This window comes from Gossypium hirsutum, chromosome A04 (genome assembly GCF_007990345.1).
Source record: "Gossypium hirsutum isolate 1008001.06 chromosome A04, Gossypium_hirsutum_v2.1, whole genome shotgun sequence".
Taxonomy (NCBI): domain Eukaryota; kingdom Viridiplantae; phylum Streptophyta; class Magnoliopsida; order Malvales; family Malvaceae; genus Gossypium; species Gossypium hirsutum.
This window is the reverse complement of record NC_053427.1, coordinates 22,794,990-22,807,613: the sequence shown is the minus strand read 5'-3', so window position 1 is coordinate 22,807,613 and position 12,624 is coordinate 22,794,990.

The window sequence follows — 12,624 nt, the reverse complement described above, 5'->3', positions numbered from 1 at the left end:
TCTTGTATTGAATTTCACATCAATGGCATTTACACAATTCAAACATACAATATTCAATTTAAGCATATCAATAAACACGATTTAGTTACATGAACTTACCTCAACACTTGTTCGTATTTAAAAGTCTACTAATCCAACACATTTTGTTTTCCTCGATCTAACTCTTTATTTGAACTTTCCAGATCTATATAAATGAATTTAACATCAATTTAATCAATTTCATACTCATTTACATTTATTTCACACCCTAGGCAAAATTACCATTTTGCTCCTATACTTTTCATAAATGACAATTTCGTTCGAAGGCTCAAAAAATGAATTTCATGCAATTTAATCCTTATTCCAAACTCAACCAAAATTTTCATATAACATTTACAATACATGTATTTCACAAAATTTAGAAATTTTCCATAACTTTTACATCTTTGCAATTTAATCCCTAAATCATAATTTCATCAAAATTCACTTTGTAAAAGTTGTTTATCTACCAACAACCTTACATTTTCCACCATAAATTTCAAAATTTTAGCATTTACATCCATGAAAAAACTTTGTTACTTTGATAACTTTTCAAATTAATCCCCAAAATAGATAGGTTATGCTATCCTGATCTAAAAAATATAAAATTTACTAAAAACAAGACAAGAATACTTACACAATTAAGCCAAGAAAGCTTGCTTGAACACTTTTCTCTTTCCTAGGGTTTCCATGTCTAAATTTGGGGAAGATGATATAAAATGATGATATCTATTATCATCTCTTAATTATTTTAGTTTCCAATTTAGTCCTTGTCATTTTCTAATTTTTCCATGGATGATTCATTAAAAATATCTACTAACTTTTCTTTAATGATCTAATTACCATATAAGGGCATCAAGTTTTGAATTCCATAGCTATTTGATACTTATAACTACTAGAACTCAACTTTTGCATTCTATGCAATTTGGCCCTTGTCATAATTAAACACATAATCGGTAAAATTTTCTTAGAAGAATTTTCATATAACATCTCTATCATAACATGGAGCATGCAATAATATTCAAATAAATTTTCTTTCTGGCTCGGATTTGTGGTCCCGAAACCACTGTTCCGATTTCACTAAAAAAGGGCTGTTACAGCTATTATGGTCAGAAATGGTATTCAGTGATCTGGAGTTGTTAATGATACTACTGCTGAAGAGGACAGCTCAGATTGTACACAAGGAACAAATTCAAAACCATTCATGGAGCAGTATACAACTGAGAAGATAAAAAAAAATGTTGCCAATAAAAATGCCACAGCACAACAATATCAACAGTCTAAAAGAAGGCTACGCCACCCTACCCTCAACTATTCTAGAAGTCTATGTAAGATTGTCAATTCAAAAAATTCTTGGATGTCTTGAAGCAACTTCATATCAACCTACCGTTGGTGGAAGCAATACAGAAAATGTCGAATTATGCTAAGTTCATGAAGGATATATTGTCAAAGAAGCGACGATTACGTGAATTTAAAACTGTTGCATGGAAGGGTGCACAGCGATGTTCATGAACAAATTGCCTCCAAAGTTGAAGAACCCAGGGAGTTTTACTATCCCCTACTCAATAGGAAATTATTATGTTTGCAAGGCATTATGTGATTGAAGAGCAAGTATAAATTTAATGGCTATGTCTATTTTTTGGAAACAAGGAATTGGGAAGGCAAGACCCACCACGCCACGCTGTAGTTAGTAGATCACTCCTGTGCTTATCTGAAAGGTAAGATTGAAGATGTATTGGTAAGAGATCATAAATTTAATTTTCCAACAGATTTTATTATTCTAGAATGTGAAGCTGATAAAGAAGTACCAATTATTCTTGGGAGACCTTTTCCAGCAATAGGTAGAACTCTAATTGATGTGCAGAAATATGAGTTGACAATGAGGGTCAATGACCATCAAATAACTTTTAATGTTTTTGATTCCATGAAGTGTGTAGATGAAAATAAAAAATGTCACGCCATTGGATTTCTTGACTCAATAGTAGAGGAAGAGTTTACAAAGTTTTGACATAGCAATTATGATGATCATGGAGATCCATTTGAGTTGACTAAGGTAGAAATAAGTGGTGAACTTGGTGAACTTATAGAGACCAAGCAATTCGAGTATCGACAAGGGAGGAGTTTTGAATCTTTAGGTTTGTCAAATTATTCTTTTAGGCCTCCTAGACCTTCTATAGGGAACCCTCTTACTTTGGAGTTGAAACATTTTCCATTACACATAAAGTATGCCTACCTGGAAGACAGTAACACTTTGCTGCTAGTCATATCTGCAGAATTGACACCTGATCAGGAGTAGATGTTATTAGAAGTTTTAAAGAAATCTAAGAAAGCACTGGGGTGGACAATTGTTGATATCAACGGAACCAATCCTGCTATCTAGATGCATAAGATTTTATTGGAGGATTTCCATGGCAAGTCTATTGAGCAACAGAGAAGGCTGAACCCCATTATGAAGGAAGTCGATAATAAGGAGATTATGTAACGCCCCGTACTCGAGACCGTGGATTAGCTAGCAATTTAGCATACATAACACCAAATATGATCATGATTAGCCATTCCAATGGCTAATCATTACCAAGCATTTCCATACCACTCAATAACCATATCATAAGACCATATATACAAAATGATTATAATGCTATACATGCCATACTCAAAATATACAAGCCATTATGCCAAGATGGTATAGGATAGTGTGAGTGTGCCTCCGACCGATCCCGATTTCCGAGTTGGCTTGTCAACACTACAAGGAATGAAAAGGAGGGAGTAAGCATAAATGCTTAGTAAGCTCACATGCAAATAGCAAGTAACACAACTATATACGCAAACATAAACATCATTTGCATAATCATCACCGAGACATTCATATCACATTTTCATTTATCATCTTACCATACTGTTGTTATATCGAGTTTTCAACCCGAGGGTTAAGTACATACTTGTTCAAAGTATTCATTTCCCAACACTTACCAATACGTCCCTTTCATCTCGAGTATTCCTCTATTCGAGTAGAATTTTACCCGTTGAACACATCGGAATATAATTCAGATACATGGAAAGTTTGCACATAAGTGCCACATATATAGCCAAGCTGCCATGTAACCCGCCCATAAGTGAACTCGGAATCAACTCAACGAGCTCGGGCGTTCACATCCATAAGTGAACTCAGACTCAACTCAACGAGCTCGGATGCCTAGTTTGTAACAGCCCAAAATTGACCCTAGTCGGGAAGTGGTTTCGGGACCGCTAAACCGAGTCACCGAAAGGTTTGAATGTGATGTTTATTGTCTAGAATATGTAATCAGGAATGTGTGAAAATTTCAAGCTTCGATTTAGTCGATTGCATGTGAATTTAGTCAATAGGACTTATATGAGAAAATTTTAAAATGTGATAGGTCAATGCATGAGGACCTATTAGTGCATGTGGAAGAAAAAGGGGACTTGCATGTCAAATTCCCCCTCCCTAATATGTAGTGGCCGGCCATGCTATGGGTGGAAACATGTTGGGAACATGTTGGCCTAGTGAGGTATGTAGGATAAAATATAATAAGAAGTATGGGGAATAAAGAAATGGAAAAAGGAAAGGATGTGTGTAATTGTTTCTTCCCCTCCCCATTGCCGTGAAAGTAAGAAAGAAAGCAAATGAAAAAAAAAGGCTTCATCCTTGTCTTCTTGGCCGAATTGAAGGAAGGAATAGGGGCAAAGAACTTTCGGCCATTTGAATGCTTAATAAGGTTAGTATATTGTGTTAAAGTTGTGAAATTTTAGCTTGTTTTAGGTTAATTATCATGGTTCTTACTTAGACCATGCAAAATTTTTAACTTTGATGGATGGATGGAGCATTCGGCTTTGGCTATTAAAGAAGGAAATTTGATTACTTCCTTAAAGTTTTGATGAAGAATGTGTTGAGGAAAGAAATTGATCTTGCTAAAAATATAAATTCTAAATGCTCATATATGTAATACCCAAATAAAAATGCTTGATGTCTTGAACAAATATTGTTTCGATGGGTGGAATGAGTAATGTCATGTATAGGTTTCGGCTATGGATTTTCATGTTTAATATTTTTATGTTGGTGTTCAAATTGAAAATGGATGTTAGTTGTGCTATAACACTTGCTTAATGATGAAAGGATCATGAGCTTAGGGCTTGAGAGGCATTCGGCTTTGGAGTAAAAATAATAGAAATGGTGTTTAGTCAATGCAAGTGTCCATACTTGTAGAATGTATTGAGTGTTGCAATCGGCCTTAACATAGACATGTGTGTGTTCGGCCACATAAATGAGCACCTAAGTTGATGTGTATGTTCGGCCAAAGGTAAGCATGTTGATGGCTTTATCTTGACTTAGAAGGTTCGGCTAAAGGGAAAATTAGCCAATATGTCGAATTCGATTCGTGAATTCGTACATATGTGACTCTAATGTCTAATGTGTATATGGACTAAGTACCTTGAGGTTCTCTTTTGATGTTCGAGTGAATTGTATTGAATCATTTGATGTGATTAAAAATGCATATGACCATTGTGTATTTGAGCTAAAAGGTGGCCATATGACCCATCAAACTCCTTGTCATATTCGGCCATAAGCTAGCAAAATGAGACTTTAATGAGTCAAATTTGTTTGATTTAGCTCAAGGAGTTAAAGGTGGTGAATCGAGCAAAGGCAAAGAAAAGGTCATCGAGTAGCCGAGTTGGAACCGTCTTACCCAACACAAGGTAAGTCATTAAGCATGTAGTTGGTATTATTTCAAATGGTCATAATGTTTATGTATTGATGCTGAATGGAATGAATAAATATACATATATATATATGCATGTACGTATGTGATGATGAAATTGTTGAATGAAAAGAAAAGAGGTAAGATGTACTGAGTTGTTGATCTCGGCACTAAACGTGCGGATATAACCATTTATGACCATGAGATTGGCGCTAAGTGCGCGGGAATTAAATTGTACAGCACTAAGTGTGCGATTTGACTATGTTGCACTAAGTGTGCGAAATGAATATGATGCACTAAGTGTGCGAATTGACCATGCGGCACTAAGTGTGCGAGTTTGACTATGTAGCACTAAGTGTGCGATTTGATTACGTAGCACTAAGTGTGCGAGTTGATTATATAGCACTGAGTGTGCGGACTCAATATACATTCGTGAATCATTATGGACACTACGTGTGCGACACTATTGAGTCGATCGCGGACAGCGGATCGGGTAAGTGTCTTGAGTACATGGCTAATAGGTGCTATGCTTATACTTGGTGTTGAGCTCGGTAAGTTTGAACCTATGTGACAAATATACTTGAAGTCACGTACATAAAATTTATCGTAGGATGGGTGAAAGGCTGTTTAGTCGTTTGATTGTAACGAAAATAAATTGATTTATGAAAATGCTTCAATGTCCTATTGATGAGTATATGGAACGTGAATGCATGAATTGATATGAAATTGAATCGATAGGTTGGAGGAACTATGCTATGGTTCGGAATGGATGGAGTAATTAGCCTCGTTCCATTTTGTTTTCTCTTGTGATAATGTTATTGATGGATGGTAGTGCATAGCTTATGACTTACTGAGTTATAAACTCACTCGGTGTTTCCTTGTCACCCATTATAGGTTGCTTGGACTCATCTATTTTTGCGGGGTCAGGCCGTCATCGAAGTCATCACACCGGATAGCAAGTTTTGGTACTTTCTTCTTAGTTGGCTTAGAAGAACATTTTGGCATGTATAAGCTATTACGTTGTGTTTGAACTTTGGCATGTAAACTTTAAGCCATGCGAAGATGGCACGAATGTTCGATTGAGTTGGATCAAGGGTAGGCATGAAATGGACCTAGTTACTTTCGTAACAGATGCTGGCAGCAGCAGTGTCATGAGATTGAAAAATCACTAAAAATAGTAGGAGTGGAATTAATTGATGAATAAATTATGTAATCGAAGCTCGATGAGTCTGTTTTCATGAGGAAGTAACGAAAAGATCATATGGGCAGTATATTAAGAGATAATCAGATTTTTGTGGGACAGGGACAGAACGGTTTCTGGATTCCCTGCTCCGACTTTGGAAATTCAATATAAATTAACCAGAGATAATTAGGGGTCGTACCATATATGTACAGATTCCTCTCTGAGTCTAGTTTCCATAGAAACAAACGGCATCAGTATTGAAGCTCTGTGCAGAGTGATATCCAAGTCGTAATGGGAAAAGGTCAGTGTAGTCGACCCCTGTAACATGGGAGACTTTGACTAATAAACTGTACTAATTGGCCCAACCAAAAATTCTAGAAAGAAATACATAGGTGGGGACATGAGTCTAGTTTCAGGGAAAAATCACAAAACTGATTTTCGAGTTGTGGAACTCAAGATATGATTTTTGAAGCGACTAGTACTCAGACTGGGCAGTGTCTGGAAAAATTTTTCAAAGTTTGTTAACATCTCGTGTCCGACTCCGGTGTCGGTCTCGGGTTCGGGGTGTTACATAGTTACATCTCTCGAACTCGGACGCAACTCAACGAGTTCGGACATTCGCATCCATAAGTGAACTTGGACTCAACTCAACGAGTTCGGATGCCCAAATATCCTATTGACATGTCACTTGTATCCTAATCCATTCCTAAGGTTCAACGGGACATTTTTCCCAATCATATGTCTCAACCATCTTCTATTGAATGTCGATACCGATACTCGGTAGTATTTCACATTTTCCAAGTATATCACATAATTTGATATATTATCAAACAATTGTCACAAGTATGATATTTCATAATAATTATCATATCATTTAAATAACATTAAAACATTTAAAACAATAACTATGTTACCAACATTTACGTATGAACTTACCTCGTATGCGAAAATGGCTACTTTTACCATTTCGTCCACAACTTAGTATTTTTCCCATTTTAGCCCGAATTTTAGTTTTCCTTGGTCTATCATTTAAAATATAGTCTAATTAGGACTCACATTATACAAATTGACCCAAAATCATATTTTGGCAAAATTACAATTTTGCCCCTAAACTTTCGTATATTTACACTTTTGCCCCAAAGCTCGTAAATTAAACTTCAGCCTATTTTCTTATGTTTTATGACATGCTGATCATTTTCCCCTTCTATGGTAACATCAAATTATCACTCTAACATGTACTTATGACTATTAGGTATTTTTACCAATTAAGCCCTTTTCCTCGTTTTCACTTAAAACCGAGTAGTACAAGTTGTCTAACATAATTTAAAACCTCATATTCTATCATAAAACACCAAAATACACAAATTTCACCTATAGGTAGTTTTCCAAATATGAACCCTAGGTTGAATTATTGCTAGCATAAACTTAATCGAGCTACCGGGACTCCAAAAACGTAAAAATCATTAAAAATGAGGCTAGAACGGACTTACAATCGAGCTTGGAAGCTTGAAAAACCCTAGCCATGGTTTCTCCTTGCTACATTCGGCCATGGGGTTGAAGATGAGCAAAATTGGCTTTTAATTTTATATTTTAATTCATTTTACCCCTAAATGACCAAAATGCCCTTACTACTAAACTTTCCAAAAATTCCATCCATGTCCAATTTTTGTCCATAGACTTAGAAATTGGTAAAATTTCTATTTAAGACCTCCTAATTAATATTTCAAAACAATTTCATACTAGAAACTTCTAGAACACAAGTTTTACAAATTATTCGATTTAGTCCCTAATTTGAATTTAAGCACTTTATGCATAAAATTTCTTCACGAAATTTTCACACAATCATGCAATCATATCATAGACCTTAAAATAATCATAAAATAATTATTTCTATCCCGAATTTTGTGGTCACAAAACCGCTATTCCGACTAGGCCCAAAATCAGGATATTACAACTCTCTCCCCTTTAGGGATTTTCGTCCCCGAAAATCTTACCAGAAAGTGGTCTTCACTTTTAATCTCATATTCGGTGCCGAAGAACTTTCACTTAGGCTGTACCTCCAATACATCTCTTTAATTTCTCATATGATCTGAAAGCTTACAGTCTCAACTCTCAACTATTCTTAAATTTTCAACCCTTCTCAGTTTCCCATGATATCATGACATAAAACCCAGATCTCAACTTGAATTAATAGAGACCGGAATTCCAAGAAATCCAACAATCAAAGAGACCTAAAATTCCATGAATCTGATGAGTAGGAATTCATTCAATACATATATGATTTATAGATCTCGCCAAACATTTAACAATAGAATACATCATATTTTCCTCTTTTCGCCATGGAAATATTTCTAATATGGCCTCAAGAATAATCCTTCTCATTTCCATCCCAATATCAACACTGACAAAGGTAATTTTGATAGATTCCAATGCTCGGCTTTAACCCCTTTAACAACTACGATTTTATGTAACATCGAAAGCTCTAAACTATCACATTACCTCACTGTCTTGAAACACATCACAATTCATACAACGGTACATTACTGAAAGTCAGGAAGTCTTTACTCAATGTAGACTAGTCTAGTTCAGACGCTTCGGTTACCAATATTCTTATCTATCCAAACTTTGTCAACATGTAATAAACTTTTCAGCTTTCACAAGACGAAAACCTTATCATTTGTAGTGATTTTAACTAATATCCAACTCTTTCTAATAAATATACACTTCTCGTTCAGACTATTTACTCTTTTATCAGTACAAAAATGAAATTATATTATCAGACTTGAAAAAAAATAATCCTGACATAATTGTCACATGAAATCTTTCAAATAAATAATTCACCATACCGACTGAAACTCGCGCTTTTATCACCTATGCCATTACTGATGTCAAATCCTTACATAGAAATTAGAAAAAAATCCCAATACTAAAATCACCACATTACCAAGGTCAAATTAGAAGTATAGTCATATTTGACATGATTATCACGAGCTGAAGAACGTACTTCGAACATGAGTCATAATTGACAAATTATAGAACAAAGATAACAAGAAAACCGAATAAAGAAATCCAAGATACGATACTATGCCGGAGAATCGAAAACCAAACTCATAGAGAAAATACAGAATACCCCGATAATTCTTCAAAGAAAGAAAGTCCAAAAGAAAACATCATTTAATCCTACTGAAATAAAATATAACAAGATCAATATATCTTCCCATACATATATATCAGATGAAGCATCAAGTAGAAGAAACAGAATCATAATATCATACGTATTCTCTCATCAATTCTTATCAGACGAAATGAAATAGAATACCCGATGAAATAGAGCAATATAAATTATAAACCAGTCAGACTACCAAAGCTTTCATCCAACACCAGAATTAGAAGACATTCCCATATAACAAGAATTTCTTCAGAAGATCAATAGCCATAGAAATAATTCTGAGAACGGGTAAACACATAGAACATCTCAAAAGAGACTGCTAAATCTGTCCAGTCATAACTGTCACACTCAAATAGTTCACATTTCAATTATCATTTCCCCAACTAGTTCTGCCGTCACAAATTTCATATTAAACCATTTACTAAAGAAGGCCAATTCTGAATAAATTTTGATTTACACTTTTCTCGACCTTGCACCTGAGTAATTCGATTTACCAAAGAGAATTCCTTCTCTAACTGGGACAGTGCATAATTCCAATAATCTTTATATCAATCCGATACTGTACTGACTCTGACTTTAATTATCAGCTCATTTTCAATCTCTGATCATTCTTATAATTATTCTATCACTGAACTCTTTGGGTTCTCAACCGGAAACTTATTCAATACAAATCTCATGAAATTCCATTATCAGTAACACTTCGGTAAGGGGGAGGGGTTGTAGGACCTCTGACTCGACTTTCTTATACATACACATATGACATAACTCCCATCATCATAGCAGCATCATCAAAATCATGTCATTCATTCAGGCAATGCAACATTCATGTTGGCTTACACAAATTTTCCTATTGTCCCATTTAGACAATATACTTATGCATACATTCTATGTTTTCTAGATAGCTTTACTTATCCATTCATTTAATTAAATTAATTCATGCTCATGACATCATATAAGACCAAAAAAACATAGATATTTGCATCACAATCACAACTTTCATTTCGTGCATCATCATGTACATATCATTACAATCATATAATTCAGTCCAACAATTTAACATAGATAAGTTCATTCAATTATAATCCTTTATCTCATGAAAATTATATATCATTAGCATTCATCAACATTCGACGTCCAAATCAAGACAATGACATTTTCATTCGTATCATAATATTATGACTTTTATTCATACCTCTACTACTTTCTATTTATTCCGTTCATCTTATCAAGTAAGCCATATACACTACATCATATAAGCATTAAGCAGATATGGATATTTATCACATATTTATCATAAACTTTTATTCATACATTTCTGAATCGAGACTTATCATAATCACAATTTTACTCAAATACCTTCACATAACATTGAACATGGTCAGCGCAGCTCGGTTGGGGAGTACCCTGTCTAAATAAGACGGTACTGTACTCATACGCGTCGGAAGACATCACACTATCATAGATCAGTGGCATGTATAGGTAAACTTTTACACATGCTAGGTTAGTCCGAGAACTGACTAAACCCGCTTTCATACCACCAAATGTAACGCCCCGTACCCGATACCGTCGCCGGAGTCGAACACGAGGTGTTAACAGACTTAATTCATTACTTAAACATCTCAAACAATTTATTTTTAAAATTTTCAGTCAAGCTAGCAATCTGCATCACAGTTGCTTAAAAATTCATATCTCGAGTTACGAAACTCGAAATCTAATTCTGTAAATTTTCCCTAAAACTAGACTCATATATATATTTACTAATTATTTTCTAGAATTTTTGGTCAAGCAAATTAGTACAATTTATTAGTTAAAGTCTCCCCTGTTTCAAGGTTCGACTGCTCTGACCTCTGTGTATTACGAATCAGATATCTCCTTGTACAGAGTTTCAATGACTATGCCGTTTGTTTCCAATAAAACTAGGCTCAATAAGGAATCTGTAAATATAAATCATGACTTATAATTATCTTTGAACAATTTATGGTGAATTTCCAAATTCAGAACAGGGGATCCAGAAATCGCTCTGGACCTGTTTCACAAAAATTTAAACATCTCATAAAATATAATTCATATACCTGTTTTGTTCCATCCATATGAAAATAGACTCATAATTATTCAATTTCATATATTATTCATCATCTAATTGTATCTATACTATTTTTAGTGATTTTTCAAACTCACGTCACTGCTGCTGTCTGAATCTATTTTATGGTAAATTTTACATATTTCATGGTTTCCATGGATTAGCTAGCAATTTAGCATACATAACACCAAATATGATCATGATTAGCCATTCTAATGGCTAATCATTACCAAGCATTTCCATACCACTCAATAACCATATCATACGACCATATATACAAAATGATTATAATACTATACATGCCATACTCAAAATATACAAGCCATTATGCCAAGATGGTATACGTATAGTGTGAGTGTGCCTCCAACCGTTCCCGATTTCCGAGCTGGCTTGTCAACACTACAAGGAATGAAAAGGAGGGAGTAAGCATAAATGCTTAGTAAGCTCACATGCAAATAGCAAGTAACACAACTATTTTTGCAAACATAAAACATCATTTGCATAATCATCACCGAGACATTCATATCACATTTTCATTTATCATCTTACCATATTGTTGTTATATCGAGTTTTCAACCCGAGGGTTAAGTACATACTTGTTCAAAGTATTCATTTCACAACACTTACCAATACGTCCCTTTCATATCGAGTATTCCTCCATTTGAATAGAATTTTACCCGTTGAACACATCAGAATATAATTCGGATACATGGAAAGTTTGCACATAAGTGCCCCATATGTAGCCAAGCTATCATGTAACCTGCCCATAAGTGAACTCAGACTCAACTCAACGAGCTCGGGCATTCGCATCCATAAGTGAACTTGAACTCAACTCAACGAGCTCGGATGCCTAGTTACATCTCTCGAACTCGGACTCAACTCAACGAGTTTGGACATTCGCATCCATAAGTGAACTCGGACTCAACTCAACGAGTTCGGATGCCCAAATATCCCAGTGACATGTCACTTGTATCCTAATCCATTCCTAAGGTTCAACGGGACATTTTTTCCAATCATATGTCTCAACCATCTTCTATGGAATGTCGATACCGATACTCGGTAGTATTTCACATTTTCCAAGTACATCACATAATTTGACATATTATCAAACAATTGTCACAAGTATGATATTTCATAATAATTACCATATCATTTAAATAACATTAAAACATTTAAAATAACAACTATGTTACCAACATTTACATATGAACTTACCTCGTATGCGAAAATGGCTACTTTTACCATTTCGTCCACAACTTGCTATTTTCCCCATTTTAGCCCGAATTTTAGTTTTCCTTGCTCTATCATTTAAAATATAGTCTAATTAGGACTCACATTATACAAATTGACCCAAAATCATATTTTTGCAAAATTATAGTTTTGCCCCTAAACTTTCGTATATTTACACTTTTTCCCCAAAGCTCGTAAATTAAACTTCAGCCTATTTTCTTATGTTTTA